The sequence below is a fragment of the Lutra lutra genome, chromosome 10 (assembly GCF_902655055.1).
Source record: "Lutra lutra chromosome 10, mLutLut1.2, whole genome shotgun sequence".
NCBI classification, from domain to species: Eukaryota; Metazoa; Chordata; class Mammalia; order Carnivora; family Mustelidae; genus Lutra; species Lutra lutra.
This window is the reverse complement of record NC_062287.1, coordinates 22,634,076-22,643,436: the sequence shown is the minus strand read 5'-3', so window position 1 is coordinate 22,643,436 and position 9,361 is coordinate 22,634,076.

Here is a 9,361-nt window from a genome sequence, read left to right as displayed (position 1 = left end):
TCCTGTATATTACTCTAAAAAAATTAAAACTTCCCTGAAGCATCCTGAGAAGGTCAATAGCAGTGTATCACTATGCTGCAAGGCCTGCTGAGTGTTACAATTGTTCTGTTTACTCTTAGTTATTGTTGTTAATCTCTTACTGTACTAATTTATAAATTAAACTTTATCATAGTTATGTTTGTATAGGAAAAACCATAGTATGTATAGGGGTTTTTTTTTGTTTGTTTGTTTGTTTTAGACTTTATTTGACAGAGAGGGAGAGATCACAAGTAGGCAGAGAGGCAGGCAGGGGGCAGGGGGTGGGGGAAGCAGGCTCCCCGCTGAGCAGAGAGCCCGATACAGGGTTCTATCCCAGGACCCTGAGACCATAACCTGAGCTGAAGGCAGACGCTTACCACACTGAGCCACCCAGGCGGCCCTATGTATAGGGTTTTATCATAGTCATGGTTGTATAGGGAAAATGTACTTACTATGTATAGGGTTTGAGACTACCTGCAGTTTCAGGCATCCACTGGGGACCTTGAGAGGGATCCACTCTGGGTAAGCAGGGACGGCCATGCTACTCAGGAGGAAAGAGGGAGCAAGGATTGATCCACAGCAACCTCATGAATCTCAGTGAAGAACACAGTCTCAAAAGGCTGCATGAGTCTTCACACAAAATTTTGCAAAATGTAGAACTAAAGGATTGAAACGAGATTAGTGGTCACAAGGAGCTGGGATGGAAGTGAATTTGACTGTAGTAAAAAAAAAAAAAACAGCAAATGGAATTTTTTCTTATTAATAGACCTGTTTTATATCCTGATTGTGGCAGTGGCTCCATGAATCTATGTATGTATTAAGACTCACAGATCTGCTCACCCACAAAAATGTTAATTTTACTGTATGTTTATTTTTTTAAGTGCCATTACAATCTCTTTAATGACTGCAACTCTTATTTATACCTCTGGTAAAACCAACAACACTAAAGATCGTGCTAAGCAGTTTCATCGATTTCTTTTTCAACTCTCAATAGACAGCCATATGAAAACTGAAACAACTTATGGCAATTAAATACACATGAATATTTTAGCAGTATCATCAAGAAGATCATATCAGGTAAAATTTATAACAAAGTTAATTTAACATGTATTACTGTTATGAATCACTATGTTTTAGGTCGCATCGTACGCAGTCCATTTAAATGGCTGTAATTAGTATGACTTTTATGGTCAACTCTTTTAGAAAATTTCACCAGTATCTGCAACCATTGTCAATGTTTTTAAATGCTGATGCTCATCATATGCAAAACTCCCACTCATCTCTCATATTTTGGGACACGAGTAACAAGAGAAAGAATTTCTTGGGACATGAGTAACAAGAGAAAGAATTTCTTGGAAGTAGCATAATTGAAGCATTGAATTACTTAAGAAAAACGTTGGATTGAGTAGAAAAAAAAAAGAGTTAAAACTTAAGACATCTACTAACCCACAATGATTTATTGCACACCTATTGCATACAATGTAGCATGTTAGAAATTTTAGCAGGTACGATTATAAATAATCCAAGATCTTGGACCCTCAAGGAAATTCACAGAAGAGTGAGAAAAACAGAGTCAATGTGATGGCAGATGCAAATTGTGTGAATTATAAAGTGTTATCTGAAATACAAATAATATAAAGTAGGTTTGATATACATGATGACAGAAATAATTACACAATTAGAGCACCTGGTTGGGTCAGGAAGTTAAGCATCTGACTCTTGATTTCAGCTCAAGTCATATCTCAGGGTCCTGGGACTGAGCACAATCCACCTCTACACCCAGTGGGGGAGTCTGCTTCAGATTGTCCTCCCTCTCCCTCTGCCCCTCCCACTCTCTCAGATAATAAGTAAATCTTTTTTAAAAAAGAAATAATTGCATAATTCTGTGGCTTTTATGGGGAGGGGAATTACTTGTAACCAAAACATACAGGACCTTGTTGGGAAGGTAGTGATTGAGTTGAGCAGTTAGAAACAGGGGCACGTCAAGGGTGCACAACGGAGCTGGGTGATGTATGGAATGGATGCTGAAGAAAATGAGAATTGTAGTTGGGACAGGTTGGGTTTGAGGCATGAATTACACGGAAATTCCATTTGGAAGCTTAGGACTGAAGTCAGAGGAGGAAGAGCAAAGTGCACAGAGGCTAATTAGCATAAGGTGGAAATGGATGAGTTCACTAAGAAAATGGATATATGAGTAAAAAGGACTATGAACACACAGCTAAATCATTTGGGTTTTAAAAGAAGCTAAGATTGGGGGCGCCTGGGTGGCTCAGTGGGTTAAGCCTCTGCCTTCGGCTCAGGTTGTGATCTCACGGTCCTGGGATGGAGCCCCACATCAGGCTCTCTCCTCAGCAGGGAGCCTGCTTCCCCCTCTCTCTCTGCCTGCTGCTCTTCCTACTTGTGATCTCTCTCTCTCTCTCTCTCTCTGTGTCAAATAAATAAATAAATCTTTTTTAAAAAGTCAAAATTATAGGCTGAGCAATGGCTAGCAAAGTAGGAGAAATAGGGAAGTTCATTAGAGAGGTAAGAGAGAAAACCATATGAACCCCCAAAGGATGCTAATGAATTAATTCCTCTTCATAGGCTGCTGTCAATAGAAGCCAATTTTTAGATAAATGAAAACCAAAGAAGAGTCTAGAAAGCAGGAACATAGAGTAAACCTGTTTTAGGATATTAAACATCAAGTATGAAAGGCCTGATTCTCTAGAACATTACTTGGTCTCAAACTTGGTATGACCTCAACAGACATCTGGATTACATAAAGAATTGCCCCATTTCTTTTTGGAATAAAACATTTGCCCACACATTGCCCCAGTATAAAGCCATTAAATTGGTACCTGTCACTGTGTCTGGACAGCATCAGAGCCCAGGAAGACGTTGGGAGAGGCACCGTTTTTTCAGATGATTTGCAGTCTTCCGGGGAAAATAATGAAAGGAGAAATGTAAGTAGGGCTTCTCTCCAGCTGTGACCAATTTCCCCACCCTGCATTCAGACAATCAGCTTGGAACCAGCAAACTCAGATGACTTGAGCTCCCAGTAGAACTCATTCCCAGCCATGAAGGAATAAACAAGTATCACCTGTTCTCAGGTCATGATTCTTTTTTATCTTTTCTTTTTTGTTGTTTTTTGGGGTGGGGTTTTTTTTTGTTTTGTTTTGGTTTGGGTTTTTTTGGGTTTTTTGGGTCTTTTAAGGCACATTACTATGCCATAACTGATTCCTTGGAAAATCTGGCTGCAAGATTTCATGGAGTTTTCTTTTTTTTTTTTTTTAATTTTATAAACATATATTTTTTACCCAGGGGTACAGGTCTGCGAATCGCCAGGTTTACACACTTCACAGCACTCACCATAGCACATACCCTCCCCAATATCCATAACCCCACCCTCTCTCTCCCAACCCCCTCCCCCCATCAACCCTCAGTTTGTTTTGTGAGATTAAGAGTCACTTATGGTTTGTCTCCCTCCCAATCCCATCTTGTTTCATTTAAACTTGTCCTACCCCCTCAACCCCCCATGTTGCATCTCCTCTCCCTCATATCAGGGAGATCATATGATAGTTGTCTTTCTCCGATTGACTTATTTCGCTAAGCATGATACCCTCTAGTTCCATCCACATCCTCGCAAATGGCAAGATTTCATCTCTTTTGATGGCTGCATAGTATTCCATTGTGTATATATACCACATCTTCTTTATCCATTCGTCTGTAGATGGACATCTAGGTTCTTTAGACATTGCTGCTATAAACATTCGGGTGCACGTGCCCCTTCGGATCACTACGTTTGTATCCTTAGGGTAAATACCCAGCAGTGCAATTGCTGGGTCATAGGGTAGTTCTATTTTCAACAATTTGAGGAACCTCCATGCTGTTTTCCAGAGTGGTTGCACCAGCTTGCATTCCCACCAACAGTGTAGGAGGGTTCCCCTTTCTCCGCATCCTCGCCAGCATCTGTCCTTTCCTGACTTGTTAATTTTAGCCATTCTGACTGGTGTGAGGTGATATCTCATGGTGGTTTTGATTTGTATTCCCCTGATGCCGAGTGATGTGGAGCACTTTTTCATGTGTCTGTTGGCCATCTGGATGTCTTCTTTGCAGAAATGTCTGTTCATGTCCTCTGCCCATTTCTTGATTGGATTATTTGTTCTTTGGGTGTTGAGTTTGCTAAGTTCTTTATAGATTTTGGACACTAGCCCTTTATCTGATATGTCGTTTGCAAATATCTTCTCCCATTCTGTCAGTTGTCTTTTGGTTTTGTTCACTGTTTCCTTTGCTGTGCAAAAGCTTTTGATCTTGATAAAATCCCAATAGTTCATTTTTGCCCTTGCTTCCCTTGCCGTTGGTGATGTTCCTAGGAAGATATTGCTGTGGCTGAGGTCGAAGAGGTTGCTGCCTGTGTTCTCCTCAAGGATTTGGATGGATTCCTTTCTCACATTGAGATCCTTCATCCATTTTGAGTCTATTTTCATGTGTGGTGTAAGGAAATGATCCAATTTCATTTTTCTGCATGTGACTGTCCAATTTTCCCAACACCATTTATTGAAGAGGCTGTCTTTTTTCCATTGGACATTCTTTCCTGCTTTGTCGAAGATGAGTTGACCATAGAGTTGAGGGTCTATTTCTGGGCTCTCTATTCTGTTCCATTGATCTATGTGTCTGTTTTTGTGCCAGTACCATGCTGTCTTGATGATGACAGCTTTGTAATAGAGCTTGAAGTCCGGAATTGTGATGCCACCAACTTTGGCTTTCTTTTTCAATATTCCTTTGGCTATTCGAGGTCTTTTCTGGTTCCATATAAATTTTAGGATTATTTGTTCCATTTCTTTGAAAAAAATGGATGATACTTTGATAGGAATTGCATTAAATGTGTAGATTGCTTTAGGCAGCATAGACATTTTCACAATATTTATTCTTCCAATCCAGGAGCATGGAACATTTTTCCATTTCTTTGTGTCTTCCTCAATTTCTTTCATGAGTACTTTATAGTTTTCTGAGTATAGATTCTTAGTCTCTTTGGTTAGGTTTATCCCTAGGTATCTTATAGTGTTGGGTGCAATTGTAAATGGGATGGACTCCTTAATTTCTCTTTCTTCTGTCTTGTTGTTGGTGTAGAGAAATGCAACTGATTTCTGTGCATTGATTTTATATCCTGACACTTTACTGAATTCCTGCACAAGTTCTAGCAGTTTTGGAGTGGAGTCTTTTGGGTTTTCCACATAGAGTATCATATCATCTGCGAAGAGTGATAGTTTGACTTCTTCTTTGCCGATTTGGATGCCTTTAATTTCCTTTTGTTGTCTGATTGCTGAGGCTAGGACTTCTAGTAGTATGTTGAATAGTAGTGGTGATAACGGACATCCCTGCCGTGTTCCTGACCTTAGCGGAAAAGCTTTCAGTTTTTCTCCATTGAGAATGATATTTGCGGTGGGTTTTTCATAGATGGCTTTGATAATATTGAGGTATGTGCCGTCTATCCCTACACTTTGAAGAGTTTTGATCAGGAAGGGATGCTGTACTTTGTCAAATGCTTTTTCAGCATCTATGGAGAGTATCATATGGTTCTTGTTCTTTCTTTTATTAATGTGTTGTATCACATTGATTGATTTGCGGATGTTGAACCAACCTTGCAGCCCTGGAATAAATCCCACTTGGTCGTGGTGAATAATCCTTTTAATATACTGTTGAATCCTATTGGCTAGTATTTTGGCGAGAATTTTTGCATCTGTGTTCATCAAGGATATTGGTCTGTAGTTCTCCTTTTTGATGGGATCCTTGTCTGGTTTTGGGATCAAGGTGATGCTGGCCTCATAAAATGAGTTTGGAAGTTTTCCTTCCATTTCTATTTTTTGGAACAGTTTCAGGAGAATAGGAATTAGTTCTTCTTTAAATGTTTGGTAGAATTCCCCCGGGAAGCCGTCTGGCCCTGGGCTTTTGTTTGTTTGGAGATTTTTGATGACCGTTTCAATCTCCTTACTGGTTATGGGTCTGTTCAGGCTTTCTATTTCTTCCTGGTTCAGTTGTGGTAGTTTATATGTCTCTAGGAATGCATCCATTTCTTCCAGATTGTCAAATTTGTTGGCGTAGAGTTGCTCATAGTATGTTCTTGTAATTGTATTTCTTTGGTGTTCGTTGTGCTCTCTCCTCTTTCATTCATGATTTTATTTATTTGGGTCCTTTCTCTTTTCTTTTTGATAAGTCTGGCCAGGGGTTTGTCAATCTTATTAATTCTTTCAAAGAACCAGCTCCTAGTTTTGTTGATTTGTTCTATTGTTTTTTTGGTATCTATTTCATTGATTTCTGATCTGATCTTTATGATTTCTCTTCTCCTGCTGAGTTTAGGGTTTCTTTCTTGTTCTTTCTCCAGCTCCTTTAGGTGTAGGGTTAGGTTGTGTACCTGAGACCTTTCTTGTTTCTTGAGAAAGGCTTGTACCAATATATGTTTTCCTCTCAGGACTGCCTTTGTTGTGTCCCACAGATTCTGAACCATTGTGTTTTCATTATCATTTGTTTCCATAAATTTTTTCAATTCTTCTTTAATTTCCTGGTTGACCCATTCATTCTTTAGAAGGATGCTGTTTAGTCTCCATGTATTTGGGTTCTTTCCAAATTTCCTCTTGTGATTGAGTTCTAGCTTCAGAGCATTGTGGTCTGAAAATATGCAGGGAATGATCCCAATCTTTTGATACCGGTTGAGACTTGATTTAGGACCAAGGATGTGATCTATTCTGGAGAATGTTCCATGTGCACTAGAGAAGAATGTGTATTCTGTTGCTTTGGGATGAAATGTTCTGAATATATCTGTGATGTCCATCTGGTCCAGTGTGTCATTTAAGGCCTTTATTTCCTTGTTGATCTTTTGCTTGGATGATCTGTCCATTTCAGTGAGGGGAGTGTTAAAGTCCCCTACTATTATTGTATTATTGTCGATGTGTTTCTTTGATTTTGTTATTAATTGGTTTATATAGTTGGCTGCTCCCACGTTAGGGGCATAGATATTTAAAATTGTAAGATCTTCTTGTTGGACAGATCCTTTGAGTATGATATAGTGTCCTTGCTCATCTCTTATTATAGTCTTTGGCTTAAAATCTAATTGATCTGATATAAGGATTGCCACTCCTGCTTTCTTCTGATGTCCATTAGCATGGTAAATTCTTTTCCACCCCCTCACTTTAAACCTGGAGGTGTCTTCGGGTTTAAGATGAGTTTCTTGTAGGCAACATATAGATGGGTTTTGTTTTTTTATCCATTCTGATACCCTGTGTCTTTTGATTGGGGCATTTAGCCCATTAACATTCAGGGTAAGTATTGAGAGATATGAATTTAGTGCCATTGTATTGCCTGTAAGGTGACTGTTATTGTATATTGTCTCTGTTTCTTTCTGATCTACTACTTTTAGGGTCTCTCTTTGCTTAGAGGACCCCTTTCAGTATTTCCTGTAGAGCTGGTTTGGTATTTGCAAATTCTTTCAGTTTTTGTTTGTCCTGGAAGCTTTTAATCTCTCCTTCTATTTTCAATGATAGCCTAGCTGGATATAGTATTCTTGGCTGCATGTTTTTCTCGTTTAGTGCTCTGAATATATCATGCCAGCTCTTTCTGGCCTGCCAGGTCTCTGTGGATAAGTCTGCTGCCAATCTAATATTTTTAACCATTGTACGTTACAGACTTCTTTTCCCTGGCTGCTTTCAGGATCTTTTCTTTGTCACTAAGACTTGTAAATTTTACTCTTAGGTGACGGGGTGTGGACCTATTCTTATTGATTTTGAGGGGGGTTCTCTGAACCTCCTGGATTTTGATGCTTGTTCCCTTTGCCATATTGGGGAAATTCTCTCCAATAATTCTCTCCAACATACCTTCTGCTCCCCTCTCTGTTTCCTCTTCTTCTGGAATCCCAATTATTCTAATGTTGTTTCGTCTTATGGTGTCACTTATCTCTCGAATTCTCCCCTCGTGGTCCAGTAGCTGTTTGTCCCTCTTTTGCTCAGCTTCTTTATTCTCTTTCATTTGGTCTTCTATATCGCTAATTCTTTCTTCTGCCTCATTTATCCTAGCAGTGAGAGCCTCCATTTTTTATTGCACCTCATTAATAGCTTTTTTGATTTCAACTTGGTTCGATTTTAGTTCTTTTATTTCTCCAGAAAGGGCTTTTATATCTCCCGAGAGGGTTGCTTTAATATCTTCCATGCCTTTTTCAAGCCTGGCTAGAACCTTCAGAATCGTCATTCTGAACTCTATATCTGGCATATTACCAATGTCTGTATTGATTAGGTCCCTAGCCTTTGGTACTGCTTCTTGTTCTTTTTTTTGGTTGTGAATTTTTCCGCCTTGTCATTTTGTCCAGATAAGAGTATATGAAGGAGCAAGTAAAATACTAAAAGGGTGGCAACAACCCCAGGAAATATGCTTTAGCCAAATCAGAAGAGATCCCAAATCGTGAGGGGGGAGAAAGTGGATAAAAAGTGGTTCAGAAAGAAAAAAGAAAAAGAAGAAACTATTAAAAAAAGAAAGCCGATAAAAAATATAAAAAGGAAAATATATATATATATATATATATATATATATATATATATATATATTAGATAAACTATTTAAAAAATGTTAAAAAAGAAAACGGTAAAAGTTAAAAAAATTTAGCAGAAGAAAAGAAAAAAAAATTGAAAAAGAAAAAAAAAATTAAATTAACTGCAAGGCTAATGAATCATGGGGAGAAAGCCATGAGTTCCGTGCTTTGCTTTCTTCTGCTCTGGAATTCTGCCGCTCTCCTTGGTATTGAAAATGCACTCCTTGGTAGGTGAACTTGGTCCTGGCTGGGTTTCTCGTTGATCTTCTGGGGGAGGGGCCTGTTGTAGTGATTCTCAAGTGTCTTTGCCCCAGGCGGAGTTGCACCGCCCTTACCCGGGGCCGGGCTGAGTAATCCGCTCGGGTTTGCTGGGTTTGCTTTCGGGAGCTTTTGTTCCCTGAGCGCTTTCCGTAGAGTCCGGAAGACGGGAATGAAGATGGCGGCCTCCCGGGCTCCGCCCGGAGTAGCCGAGAGCCGGGGCCCCACTCCTCAGTGCGCCCTCAGAGAACAGCACCCAATCACTCCCGTCACCCTGGCCTCCAGCCGTGCTCCGAGCTGACCGAGCCTGCGACCGGTTCAAGGCAACCCCAAGCTGAGAGTCACTCCTCGGCTCTGTCTCTGTAGCCGGCTTCCCCGTTCTAATACCGGTAAGCTCTGCGACACTCAGACACCCCCGATCCTTCTGCGACCCTGCGGGACCTGAGGCCGCACTGACCCCGCCCTGGCTTCACCCCAGTTAAGCCTCTGGAGCGATGTCCCTCAGCGGAACAGACTTTTAAAAGTCCTGAT